At 36.5% G+C, this 26,956-nt stretch overlaps 1 protein-coding gene across 31 annotated transcripts in view; it reads right to left on the bottom strand.

Annotated features, from left to right (window-relative positions):
- ADGRL2 (adhesion G protein-coupled receptor L2) overlaps window positions 1–26,956 on the bottom strand; it is a 597,884-nt gene that overhangs the window by 269,677 nt on the left and 301,251 nt on the right. The window lies entirely within an intron of this gene.

Below are 26,956 nucleotides of genomic sequence, written 5' to 3'. Positions count from 1 at the left end.
CTTGAAAAAATCCTCTTCATCATTTCCTTTGCTTGCAGTTTATTCTTATCAAAGGAACAGGAAATGCCTACAGCTGTTCTGATTTTATCTGTGTTCCCAGTGTTGTGTTATATAGATTCTTAATATTTTCACAATTACACCTTCTTAAAGGCTCTTTGGAACAATTAAAAAAAATTGTTTCGAAGTCAAATAGGCTCAATTAGATCTCGAGCAGCGAATTCGGTTTCTGTTAGAGGTTAAATAATGAAGAAAACAGCAATGCTAACAAGTAGGAGGCTTCCTTTCATTACCCTATCTGATTTCATTAGCCTAATTCACACGTATTAATTATTAGTCTGATGAGATCATCAACGTAAGTATGCCAGCCTTATGATTGTTGCATTTGGGGAATATTCAGTCTTTTTTCAAGACTTCTGCATGGCCCTCGGATGATATTCCCATTTCATTTCCATTTCAGGCTGCTGCCCTATTCAATAAATGTATCTGAACTGCCCATGAAAGAAAGCAACACTGCCAGAATAAACATTTTGTTTATTACACAGCCCTGCTTGCAACTGTCAACAAAGAAATATAAAAGGAGATTTAAGTTTTCATTCCTAGAGCGTTAACTCCTGTGTGTTTCTACAATGCAGGTCATTACAGACTCAGCTGCCCCCTGAGATTGAGCAATTCTGGTGCATGTTGTAACAAAGGGCTGGGGGTCTGGCGGGTGGGAGTGGACTGGGCCACTTAGATAAGTTTCATTCACTGTAGGAGCCCAAGGGAACAGTGCATCACGGTAGCGGGCACTGCTTCGTTTCATGGTGTAACTTTACACTATTTTTCCCTTTAAGTCGCTACTAATCCCTTGGGTTTACATGTTTTTGGGGGCTGTGTGAGAGAAAAGCAGTGTGAAATTGCCTGAAAGCCTCCTTATAAATAAGACTTATGATATAGACCAGCTCTGTTGATGAAAAGACTGAGAGAAATGCCCTTGAGGGCCCCAAGAACCATTTTACAAGGCTCCCAATGTGATCTTTTTTTTTTTTTTTTTTGTCTCTATCTAATGAATGCTAAAAAACAAACAAAAAAATTACTAACTTAAAAATCTCACTGGCCCCACATTCAGTTGGAGACAGATTATCATCACCATAAATCCTGTCTACATATTTATGAACCAATATTGCTTGTTTACATGTGATATCTTTCTGGAAACTATCTTACTCCTTTGACAAACAGAAGGAGAAAGCAAAAAAAAAGTAGGAAAGCTGGGACATCAGAGATTGGAACAGTAGACTAAGATTACAGGGTCTCTGGACTTGCTTTCTAAACTATGTGCAAGGCTCCAGCGTGGGCCATTTACATGCTTCATCTACTTAGGTCAATTCTTTGAAGTATTATTGTTCCATTTTAAAGGTGAGGAAACTGAGGCTAGTAAATGGCAAAACCATTCATTTAGCATGGGAGCATCTTACTTTAAAATAATCATGATTTTTCTCTTACAGCCAACCAGCGAAGCTAGAGGAAGCACAGGAGGACACTGAGAGACAATAGAAAAAAACACTCCCTCTTTATTCCCTTGGGTTCTTCATTATCTCCAGTGGCTCTCTCATGTTCACTCTTATGCTTCTGGAATTTGGCTTGACCTACCTTTCCTTTTGTGAAAACACTAACCCCTCTTATACCTCCCATTTCCTAACACTCCATCCTGTCCACCCATTCTGTGCCCCCTTTGGGTTCCTATTCCCTAAATCCCCCTACCTACAGCCATTGGGAGACAATTTTTGAGGCCTACCTAGTTTCCTGTTCATCTGTCTTCTGTAATTTAGAGGATAGGGACTGTGTGTTTTCTACTTGTCATGCTTACGCCTCATACTCTATGGGTACCTAATAAATGCTGAATAATAGCAGCTTTATGACAGTGCAGAACCAGAAACACAGGTTCTTGTACGGTATATAGTATTTCATCACCAGCAAGGAACATGTATTCACTCGTTAGCACTATGCTAGGCACAGAATGAAGTTAATTATGAAGCAAGGGCCCTATATTTGTACACCAAGAGATTTTAGTTTTCTCTCTTATTTTCTTGAGAAAAGAAAGGGGAGGAGAGGATTGCCACCGACTCTCCTCATTAAATCCACAGCACCCTGCGCATAGAGAGGTTGGCACTTTTTTGAAGAAGGGGGACCAAGGTACAGACTGTGTTGAAAGAGAACTCTTTGAGAGTCACTGACAAAAAAGTCACAAGTAAAAGTCAGTTTGCTGTTGCATACATCTCCTGGTTTCCTTTGTGCTGGGATGCAGAGGGAAAGAAGAGCTACCCAAAATTTGTATTTTCTAAGAATAACAAAAATATCACTGTATTCATGCTGTGCCTAAACAGCAGAGTACATTGAGACATTTAAACATTATAATTTAGGGCAAAGATTCATTTGCTTGTGATATCAACATAATGGACTTAAAAGGGTTGTAGGATTTTGTTTGTTGTTCTTTAAATAATGATCTCAATTCCATTTCTTTTGCTGCCCTGTGTGGACAGAGGCTACAAATATACAGGAAAGATAAAAGGCCACTTGCAAATTTGGGACATATGAATTCATGAGCAGACCCCATTGTAACATCATTGATTTGTTGTTGTTCTCAATCACTAATTCAGTAAATATTTATCAGGTACTACCTACCACATTCTTCGCTCTACGCTCTACAGTGGAGCTCACAGTCCAGTGGAGACAGACATGTAAACAAGTAATTAATAAAATATGGTGCAGTGTAATGGAAATAAGTCTTACAGGAATGATAAATTCTTCCTATGTGCTCTGAGAAGGCGATATGTGGGAGGTGACATTTCAGCTGTGTCTTAAAGATGAATAGTTGTTCATTGTCAGAGAGTGAGAAATACATCATAGGTGAAGGGAACAGCAAGTGCAAAGATAGAAGTCCAGGGAAAAAGATAGAGCGTGTCTATTACCTAGGGTATAGGATAAGAAATAGTAGAAGATGACATTGAACTACTTAGTAATGAAGGCCTTTTTGTATCACTCTAGGGAGATTAATATATTTCATAGGCATTGGGAAGTCACGAGAGTTTTAAACAGAAGGATAATATGATTCTATTTATTCTCTAGAAGGAGAATTCAGCATAAAGAATAGCTTGGCAGTAGTTGAGTTTGTAGGTAAGGGTGAATTACATGGACATTATTTTAGTTAAGGAATAAGGAAATGAGGGGCTTTACTTGGGAAGTGCAAGAGAAGATGAAAAATATGTAACTGAGAGATATTTAGGAGGTAGAACTAACAGGACTTGAAAACTAACACCACATGTGGGAGAGGGAGGTCAACTTGAACAATTGCCTAGATGGTGGGGCTCTTACAGGGAAATGCTAACATTTTTTTTGCTCTCTAACAATTTCAGGACCTATGTTGAGTTATTTTCATATGCTATATTATTTATATCTCACAATAACAATGTGGAATAAACAGCAGGCAATTTTATCCCTATTTTATATGGAGCTCAGGTGGGGTGAGACTTGCTAGTTGCCCAGTGTCACAACTAGAACATTATAGAGTCAGGATTAGAATCTGAATTTTCTCAAAAGTCACTATGTTCTTCACACATTTCTACCATCTTCAGGTAGCATTAATGAAATTCCCTATAAAACCCTGATATGGTTTTTAAATGGAAGTAAATCATAAATTTGATGAATGAGTGTTGTGATAAATTTAAAGCTTTCTTTTTGAGTTAAAAAAAAAAAATAAATATATATATATATATATATATATATATTTTTTTTTTTTTTTCTAATAGTGTTTAGCAGTTCTGGTTAAATGCCTGGACAAATATTTTTGCTGATAAACAGCAACAACAACACAGAAAATAAGCTTAAAATAAGTAAAAAAGATTGACATCTCTTTGTTAAGGAAACATTTTTGCCATGGAGTCTGCTAGTGATGAGGCCTAATAAATGGGAAGAATAACATGTTTTCAAATAGCTAATCATTTGATTTTAACTCATTGGAGATTTCGCTTTCAATTTTTCAATATTATTGATTCAAAATACTTAGGAAAATATATTATCAAATAAAAATATTTCTAAAGTTAGCTGAGCAGAAGTTTCTTCTTTCCTAACAAGCATGGTAGGCTTTTATTACACAATAGGTTACTAGATGGAAAAAGAAGAAAAAAAAAAATAGGCTGTGCTTTTTCGTGTTGAGGCCACTTATTTATGTATTTATTTTTAAATTTCTACTTCTTAGTTAGATCATCTCATTTTAGTATGGTGGATGCTGTATTTCCCAGCATCTTCGTTTGCTTTTGTGGTGATTTGGGAAGGTATTCATTGTCATGAGCTACTCATACCTGGCCTGAAATCTGTGAAAGAGAAGAGGATGGAAAAAAAAAAAAAGAAAAAAGACATGGCCTTCAACACTTTTTTTTATTTCTTCCTTATTGCATTTTATTTTCAAATTTTTCATATGAAACATTTTCCTGCAAGAATCTTCTATATATAGGTGGAGGATGCTTTTGATATGTAGATCAAGCAAAATGGTAAATACATAGCCCTCTCTTTTCAAATATTCCCTTATTCTACAATGTCCCTGTCGTGTCACTTTGATTTCCATGAGGCCTGTTCTTGGGTTTGTATTGTAACTTAGTATCTTTCCATTGTCCCTTACCACAAATATGCTTTTTAAGGAGCTACATTCAGAATTTAATCCATCAAGCTTTAACTCCTTTTTCTCCTCCTTCCTTATGGAAGATTTAGGGACTAAGTCTTTGATTTTCATTCTGTGACTTTGAGGGTTCTCACTTTCTTTCCTAATTGCTACAATCTGGTGTCCCCTTTTGCCTGGGAGTAAACAAAAACAGAAACAATTGGTGAAGAGAAACATGGGCTCACGAGCGTAGGTGCCTGACTGGCTGATGGATGGGAAGGTCTGGCTTTCAGGAATGAGATCTTTTTACCACACCATGAAATCTCAATTTCAGGATGGGCACTAAGCCAGGCCCAGTGCTAACTGCTTTGTGTATTAGCATCCTCCCAACCAACCTACAGGGTAGGCCTCCTTACCATCGCCATTTTTTCAGCTGAAGGAATCAAATCCAGAAGAGATGAAGTATCTTTCTCAAGGTCATTCACCGAGTAGTGATAGAATTGGTCAGTAGACCCAGGTTTTTCTGGATTCAGTACCTGAATTTAAATGACTAATTTATATTTTTTTCATCTGAAAGCTTCCTAATGCTTTACAGTTCCCTGGATTAGAGGGGTGATTATCATTATATCATTTCTTGAGTTCTAATACCCCAGAGAGTATATTTTCTCTGATGCCTGAGGACTTGGTAGCAATCTTCTAAAAACAGGGAAAATAGAAAAGTTGCTAAGCTCACTCATTAAAAGAAAAAGGAAAGCAGAAAAGAACATATATAAACCTATATATTTTATTACAAAAAATTTTAAGTTAAAACTTGAGATGGAGGATAAACGTTGTTTGATGTTGGCTCTGATTCTCTATTGGCCTGTCTTATTTAGTTCCTTATAATAGCAAATAGTATATGGAAATGATCATTAGGTGTGTTCTGTATTATGTGTTAGTTTGGCTAATACACTATTTTGCAAGGTACAAATACTACTTTTTAATACAAGTGGAGGTATCTTGACATACTAGCAATACAAATCTTTTGAGCTATATATTAAATATATATAATATTATTTATTTTCAAGGTGAGTGGTAAATGCCATGTGACATTTTAAAAATAAGAAAAACATTAAAATTAAAAAAAATCTGCATTAAAGAGAAATTCAATGGATAGAAATCATTTTTAAATGTGACTTTATTTTATCCAAATTTTATTCAAATGTTAAATTTTGAAATATTGCCAGAGTCTAATAATTTATAAAAATAATTTACCATGGGTCATTTCTTTAAAAGGTCAATATGATGATTTGGTGATCTTAATGAATTAAGTGGATCACCCCATGATGCATTTATCCACAGTCATTGACAACTATAAAAATTCAATGCAAACATTATACACTATATTCTATTATTAGAAAGCATTGGGTTATGCTCTTTTGGAAAAATAGCAACAAAAAATAAATTTAAATAAATGTACTTCATCTAAATTTAAATAAATTAAATAAAACAAATAATAAATAATGATTCCTGTTCCCAGGAACTCACCTTCTTAGTAGCAAACATATCTAATAGCATCCCAAAAAGATTATACAAGATATATTATTAGATATGCATACGTTCTATTGTCAGAGTACAGGAGAATAAGAGAGTAATTCTAACTTGAGGAATAGAGGTTTCCAGGAAGAGAAGGGATTTTACTGGGTCTTGAAAAATGGATAGGATTTTGAGAGGTAGCTATGACTCTGAACACAGATACTGGTTACTTTAAGATCAAGTTAAATTTCTCTGTTTAGTGTGTCTTTTTTCTCATTGAAAAACAAAAGAGATACATTGCTTGGAAAAGGTAGGTATTTGTGTCTTGAAATAAAAATTTTAAACAGTGGATATTCTTTGTTTAAATGCTGGAAGTAAGATATTTTTCTTTCTCATTATGTGAAATAAATAAGGCTAAACGCTGAAAAATTATAAAAGTCACTTGATTAAATGAGGCAAGCAAATAAATGCTTTCTAAAGGTCTCAATTCAGCATGTTCTTTCCCCGAGGCTAGTTGGAACTAGTCCACAGTCACAGTTTCTCCATCATAAGGGTGGCCAGTCAGTGTGATGCCAGCAATAAAATGTATAATCAATGGTCACATGGTTTTAGACATTCCCAAATCACTTTGATCATGACTAAAAAGAAAACTACCATTTCAGTTAATAATCTATAAATTCTCAGGGGGAGGTTTAGTACCATATCCAGGAGATTTCACATTTTATTTTAAAATGTAGAATGACACAATCTAGATATATATTTATCCTTAAAACATTAGTCAATTTTCCTCCATGTAATCTTTTTTTTTTCACATTTTGATTTCAATAGAGAAATTTTTTTTTATTAAATTTATTGGGGTGACAATTGTTAGTAAAATTACATAGATTTCAGGTGTACTATTCTGTATTACATCATCTATAAATCCCATTGTGTGTTCATCACCCAGAGTCAGTTCTCCTTCCATCACCATATATTTGATCCCCCTTACCGTCATCTCCCACCCCCCACCCCCACCCCCCTTACCCTCTGGTAACCACTAAACTATTGTCTGTGTCTATGAGTTTCTGTTTCTCATTTGTTTGTCTTATTCTTTTGTTGTTTTTGGTTTATATACCACATATCAGTGAAATCACATGGTTCTCTGCTTTTTCTGTCTGACTTATTTCGCTTAGTATTATAATCTCAAGATCCATCCATGTTGTCACAAATGTTCCTATATCATCTTTCCTTACCGCCGAAAAGTATTCCATTGTGTATATATACCACAACTTCTTTATCCATTCATCTATCGAAGGACATTTTGGTTGTTTCCATGTCTTGGCCACCGTAAACAAAGCTGCAATGAACATTGGAGCACACGTGTCTTTATCTATAAATATTTTCAGATTTTTTGGGTAGATACCCAGGACAGGGATTGCTGGGTCATATGGTAATTCTATTCGTCATTTTTTGAGGAACCTCCACACTGCCTTCCATAACGGCTGCACCAGTCTGCATTCCCACCAACAGTGTATGAGGGTTCCTTTTTCTCCACAGCCTCTCCAACACTTGTTACTATTTGTCTTGTTGACTTCCATGTAATCTTGTTTCAATATTAACATTTAAAATTGTAATTTCTGCCAGTCAAGATGGCAGAGTAGGTAAATGCTGTGCTTACCTTCTCTCACAAGCACATCAAAATACAACTAAACTACAAAATAACCATCATTGAGAATTACCTGAAATCTTGCTCAACTGAAGCCCTACAACTAAGGATATACAGAAGAAGCCACCTCAAAAATGGGAGAAGGAGGTGCAGAGAATGCAGAACTGGATGGTCCCATTAAAAATCGGGAGGGATATCTTGGTTATGGAGGTACCCTCAAAGGAATAAGGGCTCTCAGTGCCACACCAGCCTCCCTCCAGCCCAGGTTTCCAGTGCCAGGGAGAGAAGTACCTATAATTTCTGGTGGTGAAAACAAGCAAAGTTTGGGGCTTAGTGAGATGGAAGGCAGCTGGAGTCCCAGACACTCCTCTCAAAGGGACTGCACATGGACTTAGTCACTAATGCAACCTCTGATCTAAGCTTCAGCACTGGGGCAGCAGCTGGAGAGGCAACAGGGACATATGGGGGTGGTGGTGGTGGAACTAAGTTGTCTGGCTTCAGAACAAGGGTTGGAGGAGCAGCTTTCTTCTGGATTGAGGAGCTGGCAGAAGCCATTTTTTCTATGTTGAGCCCTCCCACTTCCTGGCATGCAGAGGCAAGCAGACATCATATCTGCGTCTCTATCTGTCGGCTAACACTATTCGTTTGCCATGCCCTGGTGAATGTGAGACCCCACCCCACCCAACTTTTGGGCACACCCAAGCTGCTTCCAGTGGCTTTTCCAGACAAATCACCTGCCTTGGCTCATGCTACAGACTTTTCTAGGGTCTTTTAATGGTTTGTGAAACAGAGACAAGCACAGCACCTGGCTTGAACATATCCTGTACCTCTGGCTGAGCAGCCCTAAGCCCGGCACTAGCAGCAGCCAGCCTTGGTTTATGGCTTGGCCTCTTGAGGCACTTCCAAGCACAGTGAGTGCAGTGGCCATCTTCAGATTTCTTTTGGCTCCTGCCAGGTGACCCAGGTGGGGCATGGACTGTGATTCAACTTGATTTTCACTAGATCCTATCCCAGGTGGCCCTGGGGCTGGTGTGTCCAGTGGCTAGCTTCAAAATGAGCTGGAGCATCACCAGCTGCCTCCAAGGATGATACACCCAAGGGGCAGATTGAGCAGGCACCAGAGTCCTTCTGAAGCAGATCCTGCTCTGTAGAGTCAGCCCCTGCACCACAACTCCTCTACTGTAGTCATGGCTAGTCCTCATAACAAATGAGCCCAAGGATCAATCCCTTCCATTGATGTGCAAACAGCAAGCAAATCTCAACTACAAGAGTAGGGCACATACAACCCACACGGGGAACACACATGGAGTGTGCAACTCAGGTGACCAAGAATACTGCACTACGGAACCCTGCAGCACACCTATTACATAAGGCCATGCTGCTGAGACTGGGAGATGTAGAGGGCATACCTAACAACATAGAAACAAACACACAGAAGCAGCCAAAATGGGAAGACAAAGAAACATGTCCCAAATAAAAGAACAGACAAAGCTCCAGAAAAAGAACTAAACAAAATGGAGACAAACAATCTGCTAGATGCAGAATTCAAAACACTGGTTATAAGGATGCTCAGTGATCTCAAGGAGAACTTCAACAGAGATAAGAAACATAAAAATGGAAATAGAAAACATAAAAAAGAACCAGTCAGAAATAAGAATACAATAACAGAAATGAAGCATACATTACCTGGAATCAGTAGTAGATTAAATGAACCAGAGGATCGAATCAGTGATTTAGAAGATATGGTAGCAGAAAACATCTAATCAGAACAGCAAAAAGAAAAAAGAATCCACAAAAATGAGGACAGTTTAAGGGGCCTCTGGGACAACATCAAGTGTTTCAACATTTACATCACCAGAAGTGAAAGAGAAGTGTACCAGAAGTGTACCAGAAGGAAAGAGAAAGAGCATGAATCGAAAACCTGTTTGAAGAAATAATGACAGCAAACTTCCGTATCCTGGTGAACGAAATACATATATAAGCCCAGAAAGTGCAGAGAGTCCCAAACAAGGTGAACCTAAAAAAGCCAACACCAAGACACATCATAATTAAGATGACAAAGGTTAAAGACAAAGAGAGAATCTTAAAAGCAGCAAGAGAAAAGCAGTTAGTTATCTACAAGGGAGCTGCCGTAAGACTGTCAGCTGATTTCTCAACAGAAACTTTACAGGCCAGAGGGATTGGAAAGAAATATTCAAAGTGATGAAAAGCAAGGACCTACAACCAAGATTATTCTACTTAGCAAAGCTATCATTTAGAATGAAAGGACAGATAAAGAGCTTTCCTGATAAGAAAAAGCCAAAGCAGTTCATCACCACCAAACCAGTATTACAAGGAATCTTAGAGAGACTTTTTTAAGATGAGAAAGATAAAAAATATGAATGATAGCAGCCCTTCTGAGCATTTAGCCTTCAGCCCCTCTCTTGAGCCTTGCCTTTCCTTGGGGTCCACTCCAAACCCCTTGGAGTATACTTTCTCTCTTAATAATAATGCCACCGTGAGCCCTGAGCCTAGAGCCGCTTTTCTCAGTGCTTGGCCTGCTCCTAATTCTTTAGAATATACTATCTTTTCTAATAAACTTCTCTCTTACCACTTAAAAAAAAGTTTGTGTATATATGTGTGTGTGTGTGTGTGTGTGTGTGCGTGTGTGTATACATATATATGTAAATGTGTATATATACATATATATGTACATATATATATATATATATATATATATATATATATATATATACTTTCAATGTAAGTTGATTAAATGTTCCAATAAAAAGACAGGGGACTGAATGGATAAGTAAACAAGAGCCTTACATATGCTGCCTACAAGAGACAAACTTCATATCGAAAGGCATGCACAGACTGAAAGCAAAGGGATGGAGAGAGAAATTTCTTGGAAATGGAAACAAACAAACAAAAATCTGGGGTAGCAATACTTATACCAGACAAAATAGACTTTAAAAGCAAGGCTATAAGAAGAGACAAAGAAGGACCTAGTAATCCCACCTCTGGGTGTTTATCTGAATAAACCCAAAATGCTACTTTGAGGGGTCATGCTCAGCCATAGGTTCATTGCAGCATTATTTTAATAGCCAAGATAAGAAGGCAACCTTGGTGTTCCTGCATGGATAAATAGACAAAGAGGTGGTGCATATATACAATGGAATATTACTCAGCCGTAAAAAAAAAGAATGAAATCTTGTCATGTGCAACAACATGGATGGAAGGTATTGTGCTGAATGCATTAAGTCAGACAGTGAAAGACACATGACATATGATTTCACTTACAAGTAGATTCTAAAGAACGAAATAAACAAATAAATAAACAAAACAGAAATAAACTCATAGATACAGAGAGCATTTTGATAGTTGTCAGATGAGAGGGGTTGAGGGTAGGTGAAAAGGGGAAGGGATTAAGAAGTATAAATTAGTTGTTACACAGTAGTCTCGGGGATGTAGGGTATAGCATAAGGAATACGGCCAATAGTATTGTAATAACTGTGTGTGGTATCAGATGGGTACTATATTTATTGAGGTGATAGATGGGAGGGGGCTTGGGGCAGGGTGAAAAAATTGAAGAGATTAAGAAATACAAATTGGTAGTTATAAAATAGTCATAGGGATGTAAAGCATAGGGAATATAGTAAATAATATGCTAATAACTATGCATAATGCCAGGTGGGTACTAGTCAGGGGGATCACTTTCATAAATTATATAAATGTCTAACCACTATGGTGTACACCTGTAATTGAAACATTTAAAAAGGGGAGAAAGGTGAAGGGGAATAAGAGGTTCAAATTTCCAGGTATAAAAAAAATAAGTCATGGGGATGTAATGTACAGCATAGGGAATACAGTCAATCATTTTGTGATAGTGTGGTACAGTGTCAGATGGTTGCTGGACTTACCATGGTGATCACTTCTTTAGCATAGGGAATATAATCAATAATGTGGTAATAACTCTGTATAGTGTTAGGTGGGTACTGTTGAATAACTATGTTGTACTCCTGAAACTAATATCATGTTGTATGTTAGCTATATTTTAGTAAAAATCTTTTTTTAAAAATTGTCATTTCTCACAAGTCCAGGGACTTCAATAATTGAGATTAAGTTGCTTTTGGAAACATGTATACTTTATGATTGCATTTCATCTCAGTGAAATGAAAAGTGATAACTTTATGACAGCTTTCAAACTGCTGTTAGCAGTGCAACCCGTGGCGTCCTTGTCCTTCGTGTAGCTGAATTTTGCTCAATAAAAGGAAAAAACAGTCATTACGGCACAGACGATACCAGTGTAAAATTTCTCGACGATACCAGAGAAAAATTTCTCTAAGCCAAGTGCTTTTTTAGCGAGTGAAGATGCTCCTAAATATGTATCTGTTCCATGTCACAGGACAGTTAACAGGAGTAGTTAGAACGGTACCAACGGCAGTATCCATCCAAGAAAGCAACATATAAGAGCTTGTTGAAAGCAGAAAATGATTTAGGGAGGAAAATTTCAAAGATGACAGCTGTTTAAATCTAATCAAAACCTCTTTTCTACACCAGGAGACATTTAGTCTTCCATTGGCTCTAATATGTATCTTAGAAATCTGTAGGGTTTTAGAAGGCTGCTAAAGCAACACTTGATAGCTCAATTCAAAGATAAGACATGGTGACATCACTGATAAAGGATTAATTTGGAGGAGGAGTAGGTATGCAAGGCTGTTGTCTGGGACATCATCTGAGATGTATGAGGATCTTAAAATGATAAATTTAAAAGCTATGTCTTTTTAACGCATGCTACCATGTGGTTTTCCTTTTTATACACACTATTAAAATTTCCCATCTCAAAGAAAAAACATGTACACACAATCACACCGGTACATAACTGAAACCAGTAATAATCACATGGGCCTTGCTACTCCAAGTGTGATCTACAAGCAGGCATCACGTGGGACCTTGTTAGAAATGCAGAACCTGGAGCCTCATCCCAGACTTACTGACTCAGAGTCTGCATTTTTGCAAGATCCCTGGATGATTCTCCTGCACATTAAGTTTGAACAAGTACTGGTTTAAAAACAAGCATTAAGAGTTTCATAGTCCTCTCATTCTTAAAAGTCATGTATCCTGGGGCGACTGGATGTCTCAGTTGGTTAGAGCGCAAGCTCTCAACAATAAGGTTGCAGGTTCAATTCCCGCATGGGCCAGTGAGATGTGCCCTCCACAACTAGACTGAAGGACAACGACTTGGAACTGATGGGCCCTGGAGAAGCACACTGTTCCCCAATATTCCCCAATAAAAAAATAAAATAAAACATTGTACTTTGAAAAAAAAAAAGTCATGCATCTTAAATTTCAAACCATTACAAATTTCCCATTGTCTAAGGCAGTACAGTTTAGTGAGTAGTAAGAGCAAGTGTTTCCAGAAATTCCATGTCCAAATGGCCTGAAGCCCACGCCCAGGACCAACTTGGGCCTTTTCCCTGGGTCAGTCCTGCTAAATGGGTGGCTGTCTTGGGTGGAGAGCAGGTGAGAAATGGAACTAGACACATGCTTGGTAAGCCCCTTGCCCTGCAGAATGGAGCAGGGGGTGAGAAGGAGGTCGGGCTGGTCCCAAGTTCAGGCTTCCATTTGTATTCTTGTTCAGGACTTCCATATATTAGGGAGCATAGTAATTATTAAAAATCAATCTGTGCCTATAAAGTTGATGATTTTATGAAATAGAGAGTCTAGTCTTGAAAAAAATAATGCTTGCAATTCCTTCCACCCCTACTTCTACTGCCCTGGTTGGTGGGGTAAAGGGTGCTAGTCCAGATGCCATGCCTTTCCTTTTCATCTATTTGATCTGCTTCCATTCATACCAGTGCTAATGTGGCACGGTGAGAGCAATGTTTCCTTAGAGACTCACATCTATTCGGGCTTCCAGGCTCTGAGCCAAAGGAGTCTGACAGTGACACAGAGGGCAGTGTACTTCCCTAGATATACAAGCACAGCTCCGACTGCCATCAGTGGGAGTTCTACAGTCAGACCGAGAGCAGAGTACAGTGTAGAATTGTAAATTTGTCCTCAAGGTAAGGCAGCATAAGTGGCCTGGTTACCGAAGAGTCATACTCCACAATTAAATAGCAAATGCATTGACAAGTTAGAGGAGAGTTTGTTCCCCCAAGTTCTAGAAGGAGAAGCAGGTGAAAATAAGTTGAAATACAGTCAATCATCAAAGGAGTTTTTTAAATCCCTTAAAAGAAATTATGTAGTAAGTTACCTGTTCATTAAGAAGTCTTTTAAATTAGCCATTTCACCTAGATAGAAGATTCTGGGAATAAAGAAAAATTCTCTCAACATTACATACTTTCAGTATAGGCCATTTTCTTTATCTGCCTGCCTTAACTCAACCCCTCATCCAGGTCTCAGTTGAAATGGGAAGCCTTGCTAGATTCGCTTACGTGTCCTCCTTTAAATGTGCTTAGAGAATCCTGCATTTCTTCTTCATAGCACCTAGCCATTCTAATTAAATATTTGGGTAATCATATGCATATGTTTGTCTCTCCAGGTAGACTGTAACCTTGATAAAGATAAGGGTCGGGACTGTCTAATTGTGAGTGTGAAATACACTGGGCACTCAATCAATACTTGTTCAATGAATTCACATTGAGTAGCCTAAATATAAACTCCAAAAGTCTTATAATAAAGCACATCCACCAAGATTTATAGGAATTTACTGGATCCTCACCCAGACATATTTACTGTTTAGACACGATCAAGTGAATTTGTTTATCTGTTTTCCTAAACCACAACAGGATCAAATAGTAAACTAGAAAGAGAAGAAGGGAGGAGAAGAAATAAGAAATGAAAAAGGCCAACTTGATTGACAGTTTCACAGAGGGAGAAAACAGAACACCACAGAAAAAGGAACTAAAAGAACATAACAACGCAGAGCTATTATTAGGGGCAAAATACTGCAGAAGGAACCTTTGTAAACCTTCAGAATCCCACAATTAATGTTGGCAATTATAGATCTCAGTTTAAAAAGACAGATAATTATATTCCATATATGCTGCTTAAGAAGGCAAAAAAGTATATATTTTGGAAAGTTTTTGTATAAATAATCTAAAAGCAAGTTTGTAGCAATAAAAGCAATACTATCCATTATAATGTATTTTAAAGTTCATAAAGCACTTTTCTATAGTTTATTTGATTTTCATAAAATACAGGAGGGGCAAGCTACAATTGTCAGGAATTTTTGCTTATGTGGAACACCTCATTCCAGGGTGAAGCTGATGAATTAGGTGCCACGGCAATTTTCTCACTGAATATTAAAAAAGTATTTAGATTGAATTTTTCAGAGAATTATTGGAAAGATTTGATTATGATTTCAAAAAGTTTTAAAAGCCAACACTTTTTCAATAATAATTTACTGAGAGTTAGACATTATCTTTAAATTAAGTTATCTAAATCTTACCACGATAGTGCATAAATAATATAGATCTTATAAATATTCAGTAGATGCAAATTTTATTATTCATAATATTTTAAAAGCAGATGTGTCCTGGACATTAACTTATAATTTTACATTAATTATGCCCCTGTATTTTGACAGTGATCTTTATAGAATGCTGAATTTTAGAAAACCACACACACTCACATTGACCCTCAAAATCATGCTTACTTTAAGGGATATTAATAATGCAAAAATGTATTTTTAAATCTTAAAATGCTGCTAGTATCCAGAATTGCATTTGAAATTCTAATTTTCAACACAGAATTGCATGTAAAAAGTACAAAGTATGTCAACGATGATAAGGAGTACTTGTTGACAGACAAGACAGTCCCAGGAAAGTTGTTTAGACAATAGCAGCTATTACATTGCAATATAAAACCATCTTTATATACAATGTTCATTTTATGGTTCCTTCTACAGTAGATCAAAAATTAAATATATGCAGGAATATAATTAGAGGATTATGGCCAAAGCCAATGCACAAAGGGACAGATTTCCAGGAAAAAAATAACGTGTTATAAGCAGTTTTTTAATGATTATGCTTTAAAAACAAACCTGAATTATAACAGCAATTGTTCTCTTGTTGTGTGGGAAAGGTCACATGAAATAATTCCTCTCTGATTTTATCCATCCAGCACCATCCACCCAACCAGGGACAGGTTTTGCCTCTTTGATGTGACAGTGCAGTGAGCGTGGCACCACTCTTTCTTTTGTTATAGTTATAAACTTGTCTTGGTCTGAACAGGTAATCAAAGGCAAACAATATCCAATCAGTTCTTTGTAATGTTACAAAGAACCAAGTAGGTAACCGCATTTTTAGTTCAGTGTGTGCACTGTTAAGTGTAAGAGATACATTTGCTTCTAGCTCTTTCTCTTCGGTTTTCAGGCTTCGCTTTCCAAATCGCAACTAGTCAACATTTTCTTCTGTTGTCAAGGATATAGTATATATCTTCTAAAAGCAGAGACTTTCTTTCTATCACAATTAAAGGGTCATTCAGATCTGATTCCTAGCATTAGGCCCTGTTTTAATAAGGTATTGTAGGGTGGTTGACCATGAGGCCAGTAGTTAGCCACGACCTTTGTGGGTTATTTTGAACCAAGAATGAAATTCCAGGCCTCTGGGATTCAGCCTGGAGAAGCTTTCCTGGAGCTTCCTAATGTTCTCTTTGGTAACAAATAGTGAACTGCTTCAACTCCAACTGGGTTGTCATATGTTTTATTCATGGACCATCATGGGAGCCACCAAACAGATTATCATGTTTACATCAGGCCTCCTTGGAGATAGAAATTCTTTAATAGTTGAACTGGCAGGGTCAGTCTGTACAGAGATGCCTGCGGGCGACCAAATAATAAATAAAGAAATAAATAAAATAAGAGAAGAAGAAATAAAATCAAACATTGAGAGTTGAACGATGTCCTTCAGCAGTCACCAATCAATATGTTTTTATCTCTTGCTGGAAAGGTTATGTGAAGGTTTCATCATTTAAGCAGCATTGTGTATGTAGACTTGTGTGTATATGTATGTGTTTATTATAGGAGTGAGAAGTTGCAGAGGGGTGTGGAAAAGTGCAGAGTTCACAGAAACCACTTCATTAAAGTTGACAAACCTTTACAAATGTCTATTTATGGTATTGCCTCTTTTAGCAATTTGGTCTTTTTCAGTAAGCTAAGTGCCACATGAAGTTGTCCTATTGTTTCTTCTGGAAATAAATGCACTTTAGCAGATGTTGTGACATGCAGTAGCATTTCCTTTTCCTTGAGAGTCTAACTTCAAAGCTGATTTAAAAGAACATGTTACATTTTGGCAGGGCAATAGGTTTAATAGGTAGTGCTTGCTTATTTGTTTCTTTAAGGATTTTCCACAGCCCTGCCTTACTTAGCCCAACCATTCAGCGTTAGGCAGGAAACTATTTTATGGACTGAAAAGAAACACATGAACTAACAGGTGAGATCATTATTCACAGGAATTCTTTTCTTTCAGTTCAGCTGACTTTATTATGTGTCATAAGGAGAGTTACATTAAACCACTCAGAGTATCACAGGGTATCCTGGAGGTCATTGTAATAAACTAGATCTCTGCAGGTTCATAAGGGAATTAGTCAGTCATGGTATCCTAGAAATGGAAGGTACCTTAAATATCTCAATGTACGGGACTACCTGCATTGTTGTTAATGTTGGGGGTTTCTAGATATGGTTTCTCATTCAGACATTTATGATTTATAACATCTAGAGGTTCTCATACAGAGATAATAAAACATTTACCTGACATATTTCTCAAAAGGAATATCAGCCTCCATTTTTCTAGACCCACAGAGGTGGAAGACCCAATGTCGACTCTGGCTACTCATTCCAATGACAAACATAATCACATGAAAAATGACATTTTAAAACTAAAGTTGGGATGGTAATGCCTTTAGGAGAATTTATTGCCTACATTGCTGAATAAGAAATAAAGTGTCTCTCAGCTTAGATATTAATTTATTTAAAGAGAATGGTCAGTAAGGATCACATGTTTTATCATATACATAGAAAACAGATAAAGATGTTAATTTTTAAAGGAACATGCTACTTATATACTAAGATCCTTCCTCTGTGAATTCAAGGAACTTATGGCCTTCATATAATGTACCTTTGCATGTCCTCTACCTGGAATGATCTTCATGAGACCTATGTTTACTTGGTAAACTCTACTAATTTTTAAAGATTCAGTTTCTCCACCAATCTCTGAAGGTTTGTGTTTTTTTTTTTACATTTCCATGCAGAGTTCATTATGAATCACTTTCTTCTCTGTGTCATTGCTATGCCTTGATCAATCCTTTCTTATTGTCTGAGCCACACAGTATTTATTTTATTCCTATATATTCCTCCCCCCTCTGAATATGATATCCTTGTGGGAAAGGACAATGTCAGATTCATTTTTTATTGTATTCTCAGCATCAAGTTCAGTACCTGGTACATTATAGTGACTCAATAAATACACATAAAATAAATGCATGTGACCTAAACACCACACATATTAAATCAGTTTCAGTCTAAAGTTCTACCCAGATAAATATAATAAATAAATTAAATGAGATTAGGCAGAGACATATATTTATGGGTGTCCTAGGGCTGTAGAGAAACTGAGAGAAGAAAATGATAATGCAATATTATTGTTCATAGACTAAAATAAAAGTAGTTCCTTAAATTGTCTCAATTATCTGTGCCCTCAGAAATCTTTTCAGATTTTGGAGACTTAGTGTATGTTCTTTTTTCATTCACTCTCTGGTAAGCAAGGCAATCAACTGAGAAATTTCTTGAATCTATGCCTAGTTAGGAAAACTCATGAGAATCAAAAGAATGTGATTCACAAAAATGTTTGGTACCATTCATAGAATGCATATTCTAATCACTACATGCTGGGTTTTTGTTTTTTTTTTCTTTCTTTCTTTTTTTTTTTTTGATGGCACTGATTATTTCACAAGGAAGCACATAAACATTATCATAGTGAAACTAGAGTGGAATTATGGGTTTCTCTGCTTGGAATTTTTTTTATTGCTTTTTCTGAGAGGGGTGCACATATCCATGCAGATTTTAACATACTCTTGAACTATGAGAACATGAGCAAAATATTTTATTTATAAATCTTGGGTGTAGTTCATCTTACTATACAATATATTTTAGAAATCTGACACATATGTAAATATAGGAAGAATAGTCGTTCTTTCATTTGTTCACGTGATCAATATTTCTTTGAGTATTAGTTATAAGGCATTCTGTTGGGCACTATGGAAAATACAAAGATTTCCTAGATATAAATAATTTAGAAGTACAAATAAAATATAAAATAGGAAGTAAAAAGAAAAAGATCTTTAACATTCAGTATTCTCTTTTGACAGTTGAGATATTTTATAACCTGTAGTCATGCTTAAGGTCATCAAGGTATACAGTTTACAACGATTCTTCTAGTTTTGTGAACTTACGATAACCCAAATCAAAGATGGACACCCTTCCTTCCCCCTTCAAAAATCAATACCATACTAAACAATGTTTATTCACCACATTTATTTATCATACTAGAAAAAAATCTATAAATCATATACAGGAATTGCTATGAGAATGAGTCAATTAGTTTTTTTTAAATTGAGGTATAATTGATATACAAGATTATGTTAGTTTCAGGTATACAAAATAATGATTCAATATTGTATATATCGCACATGATCACCACAATAAGTCTAATCAACATCTATCACCATACATAGTTACAAATTTTTTTTCTTGTGATTAGAACTCTTAAGATTTACTCTCCTAGCAACTTTCAAATATGCAAGTGGTATTATTAACCATAGTCACCATGCTGTACAATACATCTCCATGACTTATTTATTTTATAACTGGCAGCTTGTACATTTTGACTAAGGAGCCAATTCCTAACATCTTCCATTATCATGCTTCTAAACTTGACTTTAACAATTAATATGGCTAGCAAATGCCTGGACACTAAAATGGAACATTTACCAGCAAGAGCAAATGGCCAAATGCTCACCACCTGCTCATGCCCTCTTGTAATCAATCAGGACTAACTTAAAAAAACAAACAAACAAACAAACAAAAAAACAAAAACAAAACACAGTGATTAGTTAAGAAGAACTGGACCAGTATACTATCACCAAATGACACAGAAGTAATTTTATCACCAATATTTAAAAAATGTGTAGACAGACTGTATTTCTTTTTTTCTCCCATACTCTATCATACCATAGCAATGATACTTATCTGGTAAGTATTCAAAATTATTTACAGACAATAAAGTATGCAGTGGGGAATAAGGGTGGGTTAGGAAAGCATGTTCCTGTTGTTTTCAACCCATGTGACCAGAATATGGTAAATAACTAGGGTGACCATAGAATTTATTGTTGAAACTGAGTGCTTTTCAAGTGAAAGGAGGTGCTATATTTAATTATGCCAGGCAATTGGTGTAAACTGGGACTATTCTGAGCAAACTGAGATGCATGATCAACCTATAAATAATTAGCCATCACTAGACAATTTTCAATGAGTTAAGACAGATCAGTGAAGTTAGTTGTTGTATACAGGCTGTGTAAAGTAAAATTTTTTAAAGTTTGGACCACAGAGTTGATTATCTAGTGTTAGAAAATCATGTCATTGACTCAAAACAACTTGCTCCACTGTATCTTCTATGGTTTAAATGACATGTATACATACTTTTTCCCCCCAAAGAGTAGTACATCTTTATTTTTTGAAAAGCTTTTATCATCTAAAACTCTTTTAGTAATACAATTTCCTGGGCAACCAAACACCTGTACTGACTAAGAAGCAAGATGCATAAGGCTTGAAGTCAAACAAAGAGACCATTAAACTAGGAGTTAAGGAACCTGGGATGTTGTTTTGACTCTAACGATTACCAAGTAGGACTTACCTTCACGCTGACTTAATTTTTTCATTGCAACAAAGGTGATAGTAGCACTTGTTAAATTTCCTAGGGATGGATTATGGAAATACTTTAAACACCTAAAATATTTTAGTTTAAATATTTTATTGTCAAAACCTTTGTAGTGATAAAGAAGGTAAAAGAAGAGGCGTAAAGAGTCTGAAAACACAGAATTAAGCATAGTGTTTAAAATAGTACAAAGAGAAATATGTTTAAATAAGATGGAAGGAAAACAGATTTTTCTGACTAGAAAACTTTCAGCCCTTGATGATTTGCTACCACTTTCAGAAAGCCGTCCCCGGATCCTATAATTTCACCCTGAACTCCCCTATCACACTTAATTGTTATTGTTTATCTTTGTTCCCTACTAGACTGTGTGCCTTGTAAGGCCCAGCTATATTTTATCTATCATTAAATTGCACAGTGTCTGACCCAAAGTAGATATGCAATAATTTTTTTTTACCAAATTTATTAATGTTGATGACAAACTTGGAGAAACAGAATAAGACATATCTATTTGAATATTAATACTCTCTATTAGATCTTTGCCAGATTGTATTTTGTTTTGAATTTGATATTTGACCTTTTTCAAAGATCCTTTTTCCACTAAAACATGGAAAAGGAAGCTTATAAGAACTACTAAAAGTTCTATAAAATTTCACCATAGGATCCCTCTTCACTGTGACATAAAAACTGGGTTGGCGATTGAATGGGAATGTGACTCTGTATAAATAATCTATTCACTTTCCAAGGTGTTAGCTCAGCTGGTGAGAGGACAGCACTAATAAGGGGAAAGCTGTAGGTTTTATTAGCTTGACCCAGAGAAAAACTGCCCAGAGTCACAGATTGCACTTCCAAGCTCAGTGAGTTCTCTTGAGTCACAAAAAGAGTGTAGATTATTCAGTACAACCTATAAACAGTTTGAGAAACAAGAAGCTGATTGTATATCTAATACACAAAAGACAGCAAATTATTATTTTCCAGAGTGCTAAAACAAATTGAACCCATCAAACAAGTGTAAGCTTAAGAAGTATACTTTTGTCATCTGTCCCCTTTAGACCACAGCTTTAAAATGCGCATACTTAGAGAAGGAAATTTTAGATCCAAATTCTTAGAATATATCCAAATCATTACTGGAATCTCTGCTTGGGAGGAAGAAAACATAACCATGTGATATTGGTAATAGTCAAAAAGGCAAAAATCAATCTGAAAATCATCAATAGTGATCACATTAGGCATTTGCAGAGTGATAGATTCTGAAAATACTTGTGTATTGAAATAATGATTTTCTTTGCAAAAATCTGCTTCCCCACACAAAAACAGCATTTCATTGTATGTAAAGCTCTGTTTTTCTAATAAACATTAATTCATTGGTCACTACCTAAATTAATGCCAGAAAAAGAAAATAATTTAGAAATATTTTTGATACATTTTGTTAAATTCAGTTATGAGACATCTGATTAGAGTATGGTAAACCAGACGGATGCACCAGAAGAAAATGTGCACCAAAAGAAAAGGTAACGGCGGGTGGCCAGATGGCTCAGTTGGTTAGAGCATGAGCTCTCAACAACAAGGTTGCTGGTTCAATTCCCACATGGGATGGTGGGCTGCACCCCCTGCAACTACAGATTGAAAACAGCAACTGGACTTGGAGGTGAGCTGTACCCTCCATAACTAGATTGAAGGACAACCACTTGGGGCTGATGGGCCCTGGAGAAACGCACTGTTCCCCAATAAAAATTAAAAAAAAAAAGGTAACGGTGACATGTGATAGCCATCTACAAGTCATTGGGCAGTCATGAAATCATATTTATTAAGAGCCCTTCCCTACATGGCAATGTTCTAGTGTCACAGATGTTCCACATCTTGTTAATCAATTTTTGAAATTAATGTGTTCTCTAGGAAGATTGATAAAAGAAACAAATTACTACTTTGACTGGGTTTTCAGATAAGAACAGAATCCAGAACTCAGAAGAGGAACATCTAGACAGGTTAAAAAAAAAAAAAAAAAACTTTTATACTAAACTCTTTTGTAGAATAGTTCCCTCTGGGTTCTAAGTTTACTTCTTTCATTTCCACTAGCATGCTCTTTTTGGGACGGGTGCAACAAATATCCATCACTGCCTTCCCAAAAATAGTAACTAACAGGCATGCAATGAAGCAAGTTGCATATTACAAGTAAGCATTTAAAAACAGACAATATTTATATATACAAATAAATAATAAGACATGCTTAAGCATCAGTGAATGTACTACATGATATGTGATAAAACCATATGGCAGTGAGCCTATAAAGAACATGCTGCCAGATGCAGATAGGCCTTTTGACTTGCCTTTCTTTTTATTTTTTTGCCTTATAAATAACTACATGTCCTCATAACGGTGAAATAAAGACAGATCCCCCCACTCCCATTCCCTACCCCCCCCACACACACATACCTTTCACAATTGACTCTGCTTTTCCTGGCAGGAGAAGAGATGGAGACCTAGGCCCTTAGTGGGAAGGGAGAAGAAGTGCTACTTCTCAGAGGATGTTTTAACCACGAGGGAATTCCTTGAGCACATTAAGTTTACCAGATCTCATGCTGGCTATAAAACAAAACTCGTTCATATTAGGGCCTTGAATTGCTGTCTCTCCCCGACAAAAACCTCATGATTCTCAGAACATTTTAAAATCACGTAGGGTATGTGGCAAAATGTCTCAGAATGCTGCTATGTAGTACCTGTTGCCGAAGAAGTTTCAGAGGTTAAGATACCTAGAGTTTTCTCAGAAAATGTTGTAGTTGGTGGTATGATGACAATAACTTTAGGCAACTTTGGTTGAAGGCCAATCAATTGGGACACAGAATCTAATTAGAGGTATGACTATACCTGTTATAAAAGGTGAGATTCAGGAAGATTAAATACTTGACAGCATCGCAGAGCTAGTTAGAGATGGACAGGGATTTGAATCTTGGTCCATCCAAATTTAGAATCTGAGTCCGAAAGATCTAAGTTTGAAATCTCCTTCTATCACTCACTAGCTGTGTAAGCTTGGACAGATTTCTTAACCTTGGTGAGGTGGGCCTCCATTTTCAAATCTTTAAAATAGAAATAATGCTTACCTCCCAGGATGTCTCTCTGTGGATCTGCCATGAATAAACAATAAGTCTGCCAAGGCCCTGAGCCAGTTGCTGCTAGAGACACACTATCCATAACTACCTCCTCTCACAGATTGTTGGAGATGTAGTGGGACAGAGAAGACAATAACTTATTATACGATGCATGTAGACATTTACACCAATATGTGAAACAGATAAAAAGAGGATACTCTGTTTGAAAGGGTGTGGGTGTGTATAGGGAGGACACAGGTCCACCCACTCCCAGCTGCCTCTGGCAGTCTGGATTGCCTCCTCTGAACCCGGGGCCTCTGAAAGTCGTTGTTAGGCAAGATAACTTCTAGGGACTTTCAAACATAAAATCCTGGTTTCTACTGCAGGTGCATAAATATCTGTAATAAAAGACACAAATCTGATAACAACCATAAAGTATATGTTCATTTAGACAGAGAGATCACAGTTGCCTGTTTCATGGAAGAGGGCAGAAGAGGGTCAATGACAGTATCACAAAGAAGGTGGCCTTTCACAGGAATGGGTAGGATTTTAAGAGGCTGAGATCACCACTGAAGAGGAAGGAGAGGAACGAAATGCATTTTAACAGAACCATATCAAGAGGAAAGGTAGACTATTAAAAGAAAAGAAAGGAAAAAATACAAAGCATTTTGGAGATGTGTGAATAACCGGACTTAACTGGAGCTTCTAGTACATATGTATAGAAATAGGAGAGAGAGTTCTGGAAACCTGAGGCGATAAAGGACGATGTTAACATGGGTTTTGGAGTCAGACAGATGTGAGTGTGAATTCCTGTTCTGACATTAGTTGTGTGAATAAGGGCAATTGACTTAACCTCTATGACCCTCAATGTCATCTTCCGGAAAATGGAAATAATAATAATGATAATAATAATAATGATAATAATAATAATAGAGCATGGTATCATTTATTGAGTACTTATTCTGTGCCAGGCATGATTCCAAGCATTTTAAAGTTGTTAACACAGTTAGTCTTCACAACAACCCTGTGAGGTAGGTATGATCATTGCGACAAGTTTGCAGGTGAGGGAACTGAGACAAGAGAGATTAACAAACCTGTCTGTCAAGTCGCTTGTCACACAGTTGATAAGACATGGATTGGAATCCAGGCGTTCTGGTTTGGGAATGCCCCTCATTATTATTTCAGTCATGTATCTCACAGAGTATGATAAGAATTAATGAAATAACACCCATAATATGCTTAATGATGATGGATTTCAGGACACGCTATCCCCAAAATACGGCACCTTGACATATTGAATATTTTAAGCCCAAGGAGTTTGAGAAGATGGCAGGAGCAGGAAGGTCAGAGTCCTTCCCTCTCACCCCTCCTCTTTTCCCCTGACACAGGTCATAAAGCCTCCCTATCCCCAGAGGAAAGGAGCATCCTTCTCTCGGAAGACAAAGGGATGTCAAGAAAAACCCTACACACAGGCGTGATACATGTCACCATCCCCTTTATTACACAGTCCTCATTCTCTCTAACCTATCATATTTCTACAGGACTGCCTACTCTTCATCAAACCTAGCATAAATATATGCAGGTATGTTTTTTTCAAGTTCTCATTTCCTTATGAAGTCTCCCATGTCATGTAAAATTTGCATTAAATAAATGTATATGCTTTTCTCCTGTTAAACTGTCAGTTTAATTTTCAGACCCAGCCAGAGACCCTAAGAAGGTCCAGAAAAATCTTTTTCTTTCCCTATACTAGCAACAGAGTAAGGCATGGTGTAAGGATTCAATTGAATAAATCTTCACATGGGAAAGAAGAAGAAAGTGGGGTAGAGGAAGAGGGTGAAGCCAAGTCATAGGAAGGCTCTTGAATATCATACTTAGGGGTGATTTGGACATTTTCCAGTTGGCAATTCGTAATTATATGTGGGATTGTGACAGGCTTGTCATGTGATTTAGAAAGATTAATTTTTTAGGATATACCAGTTTAAAAGGAGAGAGAATGAGTAGAGACCAATTAGACTTTTATGGTAAAAGTCATTAAATGGGCCTGAGAAAAGGTGGTGGCAATGGAGATGGAAAGGAGGAAACACATAAAAGCTATTGCAGAGACTGGGATGAAAGGTGAAGCAAACAAAAGATGACTCAAGGTTTCGAGGCTGGGTGACAGGGAGAATGCTGCTGATGCCATTAATAGAAACACAGAATCAGGGGGAGAGGCTGGGCCTTGAGGGAAAAAATGACGATTGCATTTTTTTACAGATTGAGTTTGAGGTGATGACAAATCATTTAGGTGGAGATACATAGTAGGCCATCAGCTTTGCAGAAACTCAGCTCCATATAACAAATATACAACGATAATCAAACTTTTTTTTCCCAGAAGATCCTTTGGATGAAATATTTTGAGCACATAACCATTATATATAAATACATATGTACACATATTTATAAATTGCACATATTTTTGCACATTATAAAAGATGTACATAGAAAATAATAAATAGAAATTCTATTTTTTTTTCCTATTCCCCAGTGGATGTTTTTGAGTACCTTCTGGGAGGCATGTACCCCACTGTGGAGACTACTGCCATATTTTAGATCCCTTTCCAGTGTTGGGAAGGAGCCTAAATGCATTGTACTGAACAAAATGACCTTCTATTTCTTCTCCTCCTGTGAATGAAAATCTCCCCTTTCAGGGTCTCTTGACAGTACACACAGGAAAAAAAAGGCAAAAGACTTCATTGTCCTATAAACTCTTACTTGTATATACAAATGTTACTTGTATATACAGGATGTTCCATGTAGAATTATTGATAAAGGTGAAAATAACTTAAAGATCCATCAGGAAGGGGAAGATAATACAAATTATAATACATCAGTCTACGGAATAAAGAATTAAGGTAAATCTACATGTACTGTAGGAGGGAGAACTCTCCAGGACATATTTTTAAGTAAAAAAATAAGTTGCAAGAGAGACATCGTCTTGATAAGGAATAATCCATGACCTATGAAGTATTTTGAATATGAATAAATGTATATATATATTATATTAATTATATCATACTATATTTACATATATATGTATACAAATTTGACATAACATTGAATCTGTATAAGTTTCTGGATCAACTATGAATTTTTTTTTTTTGGTGTTGTAGAAGAAAATTTATTA

This window comes from Rhinolophus sinicus, linkage group LG06 (genome assembly GCF_036562045.2).
Source record: "Rhinolophus sinicus isolate RSC01 linkage group LG06, ASM3656204v1, whole genome shotgun sequence".
In the NCBI taxonomy this organism is placed as follows: Eukaryota; Metazoa; Chordata; class Mammalia; order Chiroptera; family Rhinolophidae; genus Rhinolophus; species Rhinolophus sinicus.
Note: the sequence above shows the minus strand (reverse complement) of the source record. Positions and strands in the feature narration are given on the sequence as shown.